The sequence below is a fragment of the Geotrypetes seraphini genome, chromosome 13, assembly GCF_902459505.1.
Source record: "Geotrypetes seraphini chromosome 13, aGeoSer1.1, whole genome shotgun sequence".
NCBI lineage: Eukaryota > Metazoa > Chordata > Amphibia > Gymnophiona > Dermophiidae > Geotrypetes > Geotrypetes seraphini.
Window position 1 is genome coordinate 31,951,695 of NC_047096.1, and position 15,930 is coordinate 31,967,624.

Below are 15,930 nucleotides of genomic sequence, written 5' to 3' on the forward strand. Positions count from 1 at the left end.
GCGGTATACAAACCTAAGGATTAGATTAGATTAATTTCTTTATAAAATTACCAACATTGCACATATATTCCCCGCTCAAGGGGCTTTGCGGTATTTTTTCTGAACTGAAAACTTGGAGCATGACTGGTTGAAACAAGATTGGTTTTTTTTCTATTTATAAATGCCCGTGTCTGTCTGCATAAAACAAAAGGAAATATATGTATTGGTATCATAGCAAATTCAATTTTGTTACCTGGACAGAAACAGCATTAAGTAGAAACATCTGTCTTCTTCAAAGCCATACCTCAAAGACAAATAATTAATCCTAATTCTGAACAACTACAAATTCCAACCCTGCAACCACAAGGAGTGATTTTATAGCACATTACAAGTATAACTTCCTGGCAGAACGGCATTAAAGCAAAGGTTGGAATCTATCATTTGGAATGTCAGTAAAGCCACTGCCAACAGCTATAGAGAATCAGATGTCATCCAGTTTGGAGGAATTTACAGCTGAGGTTTAGAGAAAAGTCACTGCAGATGAAAAAGATACCTCTGGCAATCTGGTGAGGGCCGAGATACAAAATGGAACTGGCTGTATAAATCAAATCAGAATATACTATACACCAGCAAAGAGCAGATGTGGGGGAGGGTTAATGTCCCAGTGCCAACTCAACTATGCAGACGTAAGTTAAAACTGTACCACAAGCAACTAAAAGAGTTCTATGGAAAGCTGCAAGGAATGCTGGGAAGGCTTGTGGTTCTGACCACTGGCCAGTGTAACTCCTGCCTTCACAAGGGAAAGTTGCAGTGACCCTCACTGGATTGTAGTTTATCCATCTGATGGCTTTGCAATCAATTCCGCCATAAAACAAATATCATATAGACTTTATGGAACTAAGTATTGGGTCTCTCTCTCATGCAAACTGCCCCTATGGCCTTATAAGAGATTCAGTCCCTTTATCTAGCTTATCTGGTCTTCTTGGTGTTGTGCCAGAAAACCTATAGTATTCCTGAGTAAGCTGGTGGTTGAAGAACATTGCATGAAATACTGCAGTTAATGTCCCCCATGAAGAGAAAATTTCACAGGTGTTTTAACAAACAGCACCTGACCAGGTTCCGTATGGAAGTCATTAAAACAGGAGTTCAGGCCTGTGCAGGGGCTTAGTTGGTTTGGTCCGCCTGTGTTTTTGTACTTCTCCTGCCATCTGTTTGGGCAAAATTCTTTTGTTGCACATAATGGTGAAAGATGTTTTTAAGAGCAGTGTGATTTAAAAAAAATAAAAAATACAAAACACCATAACAAACAAGAACATAAGGAAAAGGAAGAAACAGATCTCCACAGAGATTGCGTTGAAGGAGCAAATCCTAGGATAGCATTCAGGGAGGGAGACCTGTTCTTTACAGAACAATGTCGGATGGTAGCTAGTGGCTAAATCTATAACTTCATGGGTTATAAAACTGAGATTACTGACTTCATCTCCCTATTCCTCTGTTTATTATTACCGTATTTTCGCGGATATAACGCGCTCGTTATACGTGATTTTACGTACCGCGCATACCCCTCGCGCGTTATATGCCTGAGCGCGGTATACAAAAGTTTTTAAACATAGTTCCCACCCCGCCCGACGCCCGATTCACCCCCCCAGCAGGACCGCTCGCACCCCCACCCCGAACGACCGCTCGCACGCGCTCCCACCCGCACCCGCATCCACGATCGGAGCAAGAGGGAGCCCAAGCCCTCTTGCCCGGCCGACTCCCCGACGTCCGATACATCCCCCCCCCCGGCAGGACCACTCGCACCCTCACCCCGAAGGACCGCCGACTCCCCAACAATATCGGGCCAGGAGGGAGCCCAAACCCTCCTGGCCACGGCGACCCCCTAACCCCACCCCGCACTACATTACGGGCAGGAGGGATCCCAGGCCCTCCTGCCCTCGACGCAAACCCCCTCCCCCCAACGACCGCCCCCCCCCAAGAACCTCCGCCCGTCCCCCAGCCGACCCACGACCCCCCTGGCCGACCCCCACGACACCCCCACCCGCCTTCCCCGTACTTTGTGTAGTTGGGCCAGAAGGGAGCCCAAACCCTCCTGGCCACGGCGACCCCCTAACCCCACCCCGCACTACATTACGGGCAGGGGGGATCCCAGGCCCTCCTGCCCTCGACGCAAACCCCCCTCCCTCCAACGACCGCCCCCCCCCAAGAACCTCCGACCGACCCGCGACCCCCCTACCCCCCTTCCCCGTACCTTTGGAAGTTGGCCGGACAGACGGGAGCCAAACCCGCCTGTCCGGCAGGCAGCCAACGAAGGAATGAGGCCGGATTGGCCCATCCGTCCTAAAGCTCCGCCTACTGGTGGGGCCTAAGGCGCGTGGGCCAATCAGAATAGGCCCTGGAGCCTTAGGTCCCACCTGGGGGCGCGGCCTGAGGCACATGGGCCAAACCCGACCATGTGTCTCAGGCCGCGCCCCCAGGTGGGACCTAAGGCTCCAGGGCCTATTCTGATTGGCCCACGCGCCTTAGGCCCCACCAGTAGGCGGAGCTTTAGGACGGATGGGCCAATCCGGCCTCATTCCTTCGTTGGCTGCCTGCCGGACAGGCGGGTTTGGCTCCCGTCTGTCCGGCCAACTTCCAAAGGTACGGGGAAGGGGGGTGGGGGGGTCGGCCAGGGGGGTCGCGGGAGGGTCGGAGGTTCTTGGGGGGGGGCGGTCGTTGGAGGGAGGGGGGTTTGCGTCGAGGGCAGGAGGGCCTGGGATCCCTCCTGCCCGTAATGTAGTGCGGGGGGGGGTTAGGGGGTCGCCGTGGCCAGGAGGGTTTGGGCTCCCTTCTGGCCCAACTACGCAAAGTACGGGGAAGGCGGGTGGGGGTGTCGTGGGGGTCGGCCAGGGGGGTCGCGGGTCGGCTGGGGGACGGGCGGAGGTTCTTGGGGGGGGGCGGTCGTTGGGGGGAGGGGGTTTGCGTCGAGGGCAGGAGGGCCTGGGATCCCTCCTGCCCGTAATGTAGTGCGGGGTGGGGTTAGGGGGTCGCCGTGGCCAGGAGGATTTGGGCTCCCTCCTGGCCCAATATTGTCGGGGAGTCGGCGGTCCTTCGGGGTGGGGGTGCGAGTGGTCCTGCCGAGGGGGGAGAAGAATCGGACGTCGAGGGGGGGCATCAGGCTTTCAGGATGGGGACAGGACTTCAAGGGGGGACAGGCAGATCTTCAAGGGGGACAGGCAGACCTTCAAGGGGGACAGGACTTCAAGGGGGGACAGGCAGACCTTCAAGGGGGGACAGGCAGACCTTCAAGGGGGGACAGGACTTCAAGGGGGACAGGCAGGGAGAGGCGGGGCAGTGCACCGAAAGTCAGGGCGGGTGAACGGTGAGTCGGGGCAACCAGAGGAGAGTCGGGGCAGTGCACCGAAAGTCAGGGTGAGTCGGGGCAACCAGATGAGAGTCGGGGAGGGCGAAAGGAGAGTCGGGGTGGCCAGAGGAGAGTCGGGGAGAGCGAAAGGAGAGTCGGGGTGGCCAGAGGAGAGTCGGGCAGCATGCGCGTTATATGCCTGAGCGCGGTATAGAAAAGTTTTTGTACATATCATCGTGATTTCTGCGCGCTATACCCCTGTGCGCGTTTTACAATGGTGCGCGTTATATCCGCGAAAATACGGTACTGCTCTTTTGGGATCTTGCCAGGCCACTGTGGGAAACGGGATACTGGACTTGATGAACCTTCGGTCTGTCCCAATATGGCAGCCCTTATGTTCTTAATCCCAGATATATACAGTGCTGTCCAGAGATATATAGGAGATAATACATAACAGGGCACCTATTTAATAAAGTCAATATAGGCATTTGTGTATCTTATGAGAAAATAATTTTTTATTGGGCCTAAACAAAATGACTGAAAAACTAAGATTATAACAAATTGCAAAATGCAGTGCAATTTTAAGCAAAAACATGATATAAAAAGAAAGGACATGTTACTCAATACAAAAACAATTTTGAAACCCCTCACCCTCCTAACTCCCCCCACTCTTTCCTCTCCCACTCATTATTGCCACAATACAACCACTCTATGGGAAAAGTCCAGAGCAAGTAAAAAAACCAACTTTAACAATTCAAAATATGAATTTGGAAGTAGCCCTGAAGCCTGCTAACAGACTATGAAGTTCATATTCAAAGCACTTAAACACATGAAGTACCACAGAAACCTATGGTACTTTGTGTGACTAAATGCTTTGAAAATGATCCCCATCTCCTTCAGCTCCAGTCAGTCTTGGGGTCCCCAGAGCAGCCCTGGTTCTAATGATAATTTTATTTCGCTATGGACTAGATGCTTTGAAAATGATCTCCAATAGCTCCTTCAGCTCCAGTCAGACTTGGGAGTCCCCACAGCAGCCTTGGTTGTGTGTTTTAAGTGCTTTGAAAATAATCCCGTATCTCCTTCAGTTCCAGTCTGTCTTAGAGTCTCCGGAGCAGTCCTGGCTCTGGTGAATGATTTTATAATGCTGTGGACTGAGTTACTCGTATATACATGCAGAACATATGCAGAGAAATTGAAAGGGGAGAGGTTTAGAACAAACGCCAGGAAGCTCTTTTTCACACAGAGGGTGGTAGATACAAGGAACGCGCTACCAGAGGATGTGATAAACAGGAGCATGCTACAGGGGTTCAAAGAAGCTTTGGATAGGTACTTCGAAGACAAAGGGATTGAGGGGTACAGATAAGAGTAGAGGTAGATTATAGGGATGGGATTAGAGGTAAGTTACAAAATTAATCAGGGACCACTGTTCAGGCACTAGGCCTGATGGGCCGCCGCGGGAGTGGACCGCTGAGCAAGATGGACCTCTGGTCTGACTCAGCGGGGGCAACTTCTTATGTTCTTATGTTCTTATCTATTGGGTAGACAGTTTTGTAAAAGACCATTTCCATGGGTAAAGAACTGTTTTACCTGCAGACAAGGCTTTGACAAATACCCTCCCTCTGAGGACTTTTGGCAGCAAATATTAGCACAAATCTGCATTGGTTTGCCAAAAGTCAGGCTCAAGCTTATGATTGGACAATGGCAGCTAAACTTATATATTATAAATCAAGATTCGACCATGCCACACCACTGGTTATGGATCTACACCGGTTACCAATAGTAAAACGAACAGAATTCAAAATTATGCTCCCTAGCATTCAAAACACTATACGACAATGCCCCAATAGCTTCACCAGATTTACAAAGCTCTTAGGAACCACCAACACAACTCTAGTACCTTAATCCTATCATTCCCAACACCGAAAGGTATAAAATAAAAAGACACACACCAAATCATCTAATTACCAAATATCAAAAGTATGGAACTTGCTTCCCATTGAAATTCACACAACCAACGTATACAATCTGTTTTGCAGAAACCTAAAAATATGTTTGTTTGTTTTGCAAGAAATCCATATCAGGGACTTAAATACAGGCTATAAAGTAGAAGTCAGCAGAAATAAAGACGATGTTAATATTCAGGCTCCTATCTGATACATTACCCATACTGCCGCAACATGTTGATTATGTAATATGTTAAGAATCGGCTCCTATTTGCTGTATTACCCCATACTGCTATAACTCCAGGTAATATGTATAATTCTCTGTCTTTATTTATTTATTTATATTTAATCTATATATATAAAATCGGAGGTATGTATGTGTGTATGTGCCGCGATCACGCAAAAACGGCTTGACCGATTTGAACGAAACTTGGTATGCAGATCCCTCACTACCTGGGGTGATATGTTCTGGGGGTCTCGCGGCCCACCTGCACACGTGGGCGGAGCTACAAACAGAACATCAGATTTCACCCATTCATGTCAATGGAAAAAAAGTAAAAAGCTGCCATTCTCACAGTAATTCAAAAACGGCTTGACCGATGAGAACGAAACTTGGTATGCTGATCCCTCACTACCTGGGGTGATATGTTCTGGGGGTCTCTTCACCCAAGAATTTATATGTTCTTGCTCCTGGAGGTGAAACTAAAAATGTTGTTTATAATCAAGTTTTGTGTTAGTTGTATTGTATTCATTTTGTCAAATATTTCACATTATAATTTGAATATTGTACTTTTTATAAGGCTGTAAAAAAATAATTTCATTCACCACTATAAAGTATCTTTATTTGAATCCATTTACAGTGTTATTGCTATAATTAAATACCCGTGCAACGCCGGGGCATCAGCTAGTTATTTATATACCACTTATATCCTTAGGGGCTCATAATAATAAAAAAAAAAAATGTCTAAAAAGTGGCCTAAATGGCTACTTGGACGATCAAAAAGCCTGATCGTCCAAATACTCATATTCAAAGCTGGTTTTAGACGTATCTAAAACTAGCTTAGACCTTCCCCTGCCTCTAAATGCATAGAGTGAAAAGAGGCATTTTTAGAGGAGGGGAAAGGGCGGGCGGTGGGCGGGAAGTGGGCCAACCTAGACCTAGGCATGCAACAGGTATAACCAAAACATTTGACAGGTTGCCTAGTCGGCACTTATACATTTTGACTTAGACCAAGTCAAATGACAATATTCATATCACAATTTAAAAGAATTGATATAGTGCTCAGACCCACAACCTTAGTGTTCTAGTGTAAAAACACACAACACCAGTTGCCATCAGACCATCATGACACTATTAATGTCTGTACCACCATATAACAATCCAACAACCATTTACTATAAATTAAACTTATCTTTGTGGTGGTTCTGCTTCTCCGATGGTCATTTAATAAGCAGCTGGTGTCATAAAGTGCTTGTGCATGTGCTAATAAATAATAACTTCTGGAAACCAAAAATTACAAATATCTTCCCTTAGTACAAATTACAAATGTGCTTAAGTCCCCGCCCACAGAAGGAGCCTAAGGCTCCTGGGCCTATTTTGGTTGGCCCAGGTGCCTCAGGCCCCACCTGTGGGCGGGGTTTGAGCCACCTGGTCCAATCCGGCCCCTTTCCTGCACTGCCGGATGGGCGGGCTTGGCACCCGTCGGTCTGGCCAACATTTTTTGAGGTATGGGTAAGGGGGGGTGGGGTGGGGGGGTCGTGGGGTCGGCGGGGGGTCATGGGTTAGCGGGGGCGCGGTCGGGGATTCGGGGGGCGGTCGTTGGGGGGTGGGTTGCATCGAGAGCAGGAGGGCCTGGGATCCCTCCTGCCTGTATTTTAGTGGGGGGTGGGGGTCAGAGGGGGCCGTGGGCCAGGAGGGCTTGGGCTCCCTACTGGCCGGATCATGTGGTGGGGGGAGGGGGAGATCGCCGGGCTTGGGCTTCCTCCAGGCCCCAACGGATTTGGCCCGGGGGGGGGCGGTTTGGGGATCGTGGAGCAAGAGGGCTTGGGCTCCCTCTTGTCCCATCGAGTCAGAGAAGGTCGGGGTGCCACGGGTCAAGAGGGCTTGGGCTCCCTCTTGCCCTGATGTTGTCAGTGGGGGTTGGGGATCGCGGGGCAAGAGGGTTTGGGCCTCCTCTTGCCCTGATGTTGTGGGGGGGAGGGGGGGTCTGTAACCAGTGTTGTTTTTGACAGACACCGGTTACAGAATCCAGCTTTTAGGCGAAGGACTGGATCCTCCTTCACCTAAAAGCCCTGTTGGGGCTTAGGATTTTTTTAGGTTGATTATATGGTATAAGTTTAGACGTAGTGGTGGTCTGGACATTTAAACAACTGAACGTAGAGGCAGGCCATTATCAAAAAAAACCTCCTTTTGGACATTTTTTTTTTTTGATAATGGACATTTTCCCTGCTTAAGGCCTTAGGCCAAAAGGGGACTTAGACGTTTTTTTTTATTTTGCCCCTCCACGTGGTTTACATTCAGGTACTTTATCATATTTCCCTATCTGTCCTAGTGGGCTCAAACTCTATCTAGTGTACCTGGGTCAATGAGAGGATTAAGTGATGCCCAGGGTCACAAGGAGCAGCAAGGGATTTTAACCCACAACCTCAGGGTGCTGAGGCTGTAGCTCTAACCACACACTCTCCTATGTAATGTAATTTTACCATACACAGTATTTCTATATAGTATTACGCTGCTTGTAATCCATCTAGAACTCTGATTTGTAAGGATTCGGCCGGATACAAGACTGAACATAACATAACATGATTAGATGCACTATGCAATGTACAGAACTGATAGTATTGTTTAAGTTGCATACATCGCTTGGTGACACACCATGACATGCCCATGCTCCGTCCACATGCATATCACCTGACATTTGCACGCTCAGTGATTTAGGCACACTCCGTCCAATATTCAGCACTATTTAACCAGCTCGTGCTGACCCCTGGCCAGCTAAATCCAGGAGCACTTAGCTGGCTAAGCGCTAATATTCAGCGTGAGATGACATAGCCAGTTAGCGCCAGTATTCATTGGCTGACTGGCTAAGTTGGGTGAGAAGACAGACCTGCATAAATAGCAGGTCTATCTTTAGCTGCTATAATTTAGCCAACAAACGTTGGTTTAGCTGGCTATATTTTTAGCGGTTAAAAATAGACTGGACATTCAATGCCGATCGCCAGATATGGCCTGGCATTGAATTTCCAGGTTTGCTGCCAACTGCAGGGTTGGCCTGGCTAATGCCCACAGTCTGAATATCGGCCCCACTGTTCTTCCAAATAACGCTTAGCACTTAGCACCCATGACTGCCAATTTAAAAAAAAATTTTTTTTTTGCATCAATCATGCAAGCAAGCGCTACCATTCTATAAACCAGACGCATTATCGGTGCCTAACTTTGCCTTTTCACATGTCCTGAGTAGCCTGGTTTCTTACAGGGCCCTGAACTTTCTGTGCACGTGGCAGTCTAGCCACAAGAAGCAGCTTTTTCTTCTGGTACTTGTGTCGTCAAGATATCCTCCGGCCGTTCCATTTCTTCCCAGCTACTTTAACAAAGCTACAACAAAATAAGAAAGTTCAGATCATCTTGACTCTGCCCCCACTCAAACAATGTGTCTGTCTGACTTACAAGTCTTCATTAGCAACTGTCTCAAGACCAGTGTGAACTATTCTATTTGCTTTGCAAACATCTGTGTAAACAGCATGGATTGGAAATGTTGATCCCAAGGAACCCTGGCTTCCAATGAAGTAGTCATCCCTTGATAAATGACTAGCATTTGCATATGGATCCTTATCATGAATTCCATATAAACTGTCTGCATCAATATTTGCATATTTCCCTTCCATTTCTTTTGTCTGCCTCCATGGAACCTCCTGTGGATGGCTCACTTTGGCGTCAGAGAAGTTATGCATCATGCTGTCAAGCTCACCTTGAATGTGGTGTTCTCGGGAAGGATATAGAACGGAGACTACATGTTACAAAGACGTTTTTTCAGTTCCTCGGTGCCAGATGCATTCTTCATCTCATTTATTTCTTACAAACCACCTTTAAATTGTTCATATCACCGAGGGATGTGCAGTTGTTTTGAAACGACATTGAGAATGCCAATGATGTTCGCCGTTTCCTTTTGGGTCATTTACAATTTGAAACAACATTGAAAAAAGTTGTTTCTGCCTTTAGCTCATAGTAAAAAGCAGAAACGAAACAAACAAAAAAAGATTAAAAGTTCGGTACACAGGCGCAAGACCATTCTTGGAGAGGGTGGAATTGGCATGACTATCCAGAGCCCTGAACTTTGTGGAGTCATGAACCCCTGTATTATTCCTGCCCCTGCAATCAGTCACAAAGCTTAGTCACACCTTGATCCTTCTTTGCATCCTCCCTTTGGCCAATATGGAGTGTAAGAGCAACATTCTGACCTTCAAAGCACCAGTGAGGGAAGGAATGGCAAGAGAGAGAAGCAAAAATTGGGAATGGGTATGGGGTGGGGTATGTGTGGAAGGAAAAACAGTATTAATCTAAGAGCGGATAGCGTAGATGGTTTGAAGAAAGGTTTGGAGAAATTCCTGGAGGAAAAGTCCATAGTCTTTTATTAAGACATGGGGGAAGCCTCTGCTTGCCCTGGATTGGTAAAATCTACTCTTTGGGTTTTGGCCAGGTACTAGTGACCTGGATTGGCCACCATGAGAAGGGGCTACTGGGCTTGATGGACCATTGGGCTGACCCAGTAAGGCTATTCTTATGTTCTTACGTGAGCCACATATACAACAATTAAGCCACTGTAACATCACTGATGAGGTTGGCTCTGAGGTACTGTGGAATGAGGTATTATGACATCACAATTTCAGCTCTGGAATGTTGCTCTCGTTGGGGTTCCAGAATCTTGCAATTCTTTGAGATGCTGGAATGTTGCTACTCTTTGGGTTTTGACCAGGTACTAGAGACCTGGATTGGCCACCGAAAGAACAGGCTACTGGGTCATTGGTCTGACCCAGTAAGGCTATTCTTATGTTCTTAATCTGGGATATGGGAATGGAGTAGTGCTTTTCTCTCTTTTGTTACTCACCGCAAACACTTGTGGAAGGGCAAAGGATAAAAGAGGGCACATCTGGTGCATGTTTCTGTCTCTCTTCAAGTCATCTCCCTACTTCTGCTGTTTTCCTTCCCCGTTCCTCATTGCTGGAAGTTGAGCCTTGAGTGAGAGGAGCACAGGGAGCTATGGGCTAGCTGCTATGTCTCTCTCCTTCTGTTTCCAGGCATATGGTAACTAGGGGGGGGGAGGGGGGAGGCAGTAGTATAAAATCCAGAATTGCTCACTGTATGAGATAACCCCTGGTGCCCTTGCCCTGCTTACTGTATTGCAGCTAAGAAGAGGAGAGAAAGGACGGGGATCAATTTAGGTGCTCCTGTTTCCCTTATACCCTGTGAGGCAGCACCGGTTGCACAGCCCTTGCAATAACCCAGGGAAAGGGGAAATGATTGGAGGGTAGTGGGGTAGCCAAACAGCAAATTTTGGCTGGCTTATGGGCAAAATGGATGGATATGAAATTTTCTCTCTGCCCCACATCTCCTCATTCTCTTCCCCTCCCCATCTCCCAGCACCCCTCAACATTATCGGACAGGTATCCTAAGCCCATTAGCTGAAGACATCATCTGAAGGTGCCCAGAAATCCTTTCTACCAAAATCAGTTGATGCCAATGTTGGCATCTCATTCAATACAGATTTGTTTTTGTTTTTTTTTGCATGAATTGAGCATGCATGGGGTGCTGGTGTCAGTGGCAGAGGAACACTACTGCTGCTGACTGCTCAGCTTGGCAGAAGGCACCTTCCAAAGAGGTTTCAGTTGGTGGCACGGCCATGGCCACGGCCACGGATCACGGCCAGCTACAGCAAGGGTGCATCATAAGAACATAAGAATTGCCGCTGTTGGGTCAGACCAGTGGTCCATCATGCCAAGCAGTCCGCTCACGCGGTAGCCCTTGGTCAAAGACCAACGCCCTAACTGAGACTGCTGGGTTGGACCTGGGCCTAAAGTAAATGGGCTCCTGCTCACCCAGGTCCACCTGTGGCAATGCCAATGGAGGAGCTGATTTAGGGAGACGTAAAGGCAGGGCCGGATTTTCCTATAGGCTAACTAGGCTTCAGCCAAGGGCCTCAAGATCCGTGTCACATTTTTTATAAAGGTTAGTACCAATAACAACATGTTTCATTTAACATATTGATATATATCAGAGTAATGATGTATTTTATTATCTCTCATGTAATTTACAAACTTAAAAATGGGAGGTGAAAGGGCCTCATAAGTGGAATAGCCTAGGGCCTCTTTTCATCTAAATATGGCCCTGCATAAAGGCTCTGACCAATAGAATTGGGGTAGGAGCTTCTGTGTATCCATGTTGAGATCCTGCCCCAACTGCTCTCTCAGGTGATTTGCAAGGAACAGAAAGGCAAGGGTGAGGTAGGAGCAGAGAGTGCCAAAAAAGCCAAAACGCTCTTCTAATCCCTTCCCCTTCCTGTCATTCTTCCTTCTCTCTTTTTTTTTTTTAACCTGTTTTTTTGCAGGGAAGGTGGGTAGGAGATAGGTTAAAACAGATCGGAACAGAGGAAACTTACCTAACATCATTCACACCTTTTTTTTCATAGAGACTGATTGCAGTGTGATTCTCCAGCAGTATCAAGAAGTAATTAAAAATATACTTAGAGACAAATACTTCATCTCATGCATTTTGTTATGAAGCGGTCACGACTAGTTTTCCCTTAAACGTCATGGTGCAGCCACTGTATTTTAAGCACTTGAAGTGTCCCCGTTTATCAGCCATTAGTGCTTCCACAGATCTGCTTGCAATTTAAAGAGTTGGGACAAGATTCTCAAAACTTACTGTGCTTTTAACGATGGTCGCAAAACCGGTTCCGGTCAGTTATCAGAATGGCTCACTGCGGTCTTTTCCGAGCTTCCTAGCAGCCTGGGAGTCTGCCATGCAAATGTAGTACAACAAGGTCATTGCTATTAAAATGGTAGTAAAATGGATCCATTAATATTTAAACGAGCACTCCCAGTGATTCTCTATCATCACCGGGTGATTCTCCAAACGAAGCTCTGACTTTTAATGACCAAAAATTATCAGCTGGTCTGGGGGTGCATAGCTCAGGCACATGTTTCTGGCTGTAGCTCATGATACAAAATTTAAAACACAAACTATTCACATAAATCACAACAATATAGTGATGGGAAAAAATTTCAAAAGCATGCATCTCGAGCACGTATATTAAAGGCATGTCTTATATGCGCTTGTTGAAAGCTGATGATTGCATCTTCCCATCTTTCCCCTCCATCCAATAGCGCTGGCACACCTCTGATTGACACCCATACCTCTTTCTGTGAAAAGGCCCTGCTGGGGCTGGCTGCAAGCAGCTTATTTACAGCGTTGTCTCTGCTGACTGGCTGCCACTGCTGCTTCGGAGGCTGGAGGGAGGGGGGCTGTCGAATCAGGAGTCAGGACCAGTTGCCACTACTGCTTCAGAGGCTAGAGGGAGGGACAGAGGGAGGGAGGGTGTGTGTGTGTGTGTGTGTGTGGGGGGGGGGGGGTTGTCTGGTCAGGACTGGCTACTGCTGTTGCTTCGGGGGGCTGGAGGGATGAAAGGGGTTGTTTGGTCAGGAGTGCAGGAGATTATTTGCCGGTTGATTGAGTACAAGGTTAACCGGGATTCTATTGTACTGGGTTTACTGTACAGTAATTGATTCTGAATATTATTTTGTATCATGTACCACTGAATTCAGTCTGTCTCATCATAAATTCATTTTGGAATACTATTTTAACTTCCTGCTGTGATATTTGCTGAATATAGTATCTCATGCTAATTTAAAAAAAATATATATAAATAATCTCTTTTTATACAAAAAATCATGGGCTTAGCTAATGTTCCATTTTCTGGAAAATGCATATATAAAAATATGCATTTACTCAGACAATTCCACTGCATTATCTAGAAAAATGCCTATTATCCAAAAATATGTTTCCATTTTTGACATACAGAAGAACTTCCATCACCTGACTCTAGAACAATTGAGGTCCCAACACTTAAGATACAAGCGATGCTAATTTTCTGCCAATTTACACTGGCGCACTGACCTGGAATCTGTTTGAACCATGACCAATTTGCTTTTTACTGTTACAAGCTGCAGCTGTAAAAAGAGATTTTGCTGCAGGACTCAGCTCCAGAGATATTACAAGAAACAAACAGAAAAAACCCAAAATAAGACTCCAAACAATATACAACAACTTAAAAAACTTTTGAAAACTTCCATAAGAATTTATTTCTAGACTGCCATTACTGTAAAGTTCAATGCGGTTTATAAAAGACTAGCTATGAAACATACATCAACGTGAACAATATGTTAGTATCAAGAGCTAAGAACAAGAAAGTCTTAAGTTGTTTCCTGTAATGAAGGTAAGAAATGGATGATGATGAGAGACGCTTGAAATCCTTGTCCCATATTTGTAAAAGCTTTTTTTTTTTAATTGATGAGGAATATTGATTCTTAGGTGATTACAGAATGATTCGTTTATTTGTTTTAATGTGAAGAATATTCAAATATTTTATGCTGGCTTTTATTATGTATGTTTGCTATGGTACCTATTTAGGTTTTAAGCGGGATATAAGTTTTTCAAATAAATAAATAAAATACATTTCTAAAGGCACCTGAGCATTTTCAAAATTCACAGACTAGCACTTTTTGGCTGCTGATCTTGTGCATCATGAGATCAACCCACATGTTTTGAAAATACTTACAGTATCAATATCATCCCACCAAACACCAAAGAGAAGGCCAGTGGCTTTACACTTCTAGCCAACTGCCAAATACTCTCTTTTTATACAAAAAATCATGGGCTTAGCTAATGTTCCATTTTCTGGAAAATGGATATTTAAAAGGAGTTTGCTCAATATTGCTACTGTATTGGAGAAGGAAGGAATCCCCAGGTATTTGAATGAAGATATGCAATCGGTTGCCACAGACAGAAGACGGTCTGGGGCAGGACATAGATCCTGTTCTGCCAGCTGTCAAAGAAAAAAGTCTGGCTAAGGTGCTGGTGGGTTCCATCCAACTACTGATGACAGGAAGGAGGCTTGGGTTACCTAGGAAACCCCCATCCCACCTGCTTTCAAAGAAAGGACAAAGGTCTGCAATAGTAGCCATAGGCACCAATATTTCAAAATGGTCAAGGGTGCCAAGCACAACAGAAATTACTCCTCCTTGGACATAATAAAGAAGCTTGCTCAATATTGCTACTGTATGGAGAAGGAAGGCTTTTAGGAGTAGAGTAATTGAGGGATGGACGTGAATTAAAAGTAATTTCTCCTGCAATATAGAAAGGATTTGGCTCTTCCCTATTATAGATATGTGATTTTTTTTTTGTAGTATGTGTACTGTATGTATGTATGTGTATATATATATATATATATATAAAAATTAAAAAATATCACTCCAAAACAAAAGCGCCACACAAGCCAAGAAAGCTAACTTATTACTTAAGCGAAACAAAAGCCTCAGACAAACGGAGAGGTGGACCCACACTCTTCCGCCCAAGCATCATAGGCAAAAAACTTTCACACAAGTTTAAAGTTAGCAGGTGGGAGCAAAAAAATAGCCAAGAATGATTAATGGTTGAAAGGAGCAGTTAGGATCTATGTACTGATAGCCTGGATTTGGCGCAAAGGCCCTGAAGCAGTGGTTACCGGTCACGACACAATCGTTGGCCTGGCCTGTTTGTGTTCAGTGGTTTTTACCATTAATCATTCTCAGCTATTTTTTGCTCCCACCTGCTAACTTTAAACTTGTGTACTTCTGTATTACTGACTATAATTTACCAGCTTTTTTATTTCTTTTATTCAACAAAATGTTGTTATTGTGTTATCCAAACTAGTTGTTATATAAATCAAAATGTGATATTCTTTTTAATTACTAATAGTTAATAAGTTCTCAGTCTTATATCTCCTGCATTGAAGCCACAGCGAGATTATTCCAGGACCATCATCACACTTATGGGTCCTCCTTATAGTTTATGATTGATCTTAAAGTCATTCAGTCATCCAGCCTGTGCTCATATGTTCTCTTTCTTTATACTTAAATCACTTCGATAAAAGAAATAAATGCAATAAAAAAATGGCACTTATCTTAATCAGTGTGGATGATCAAAACCATGGCTCTGCAGAGGGTTACAAGGAACAGTGTGGCTTTGAACCCACAACTGCAGGGTATTGAGGCTGTAACTTTAACTACTGCACCACTCTAGAAATCAAAATGTAGTGAAGTGAGCCAAGTATAGGACAATGAAGCCATTGTGACATCACTGATGAGGTTGGCTCTTAGGCATTGATGGAATGAGGCATTATGATGTCACAATACCAACTCTGGTTATCAGAGGCTGAAGCTTTTCACAGTATTTATTCAATTTTCTGTACTGTTCTCCCAGGGGAGCTCAGAATGGTTTATATGAATTTATTCAGGTACTTGAGCATTTTTCCCTCTCTGTTCCGGTGGACTCATAATGTATTTAGTGTGCTAGGGGCAATGGGGGGATTAAGTGGCTTGCCCAGGGTTACAAGGAACAATGTGGGTTTGAAC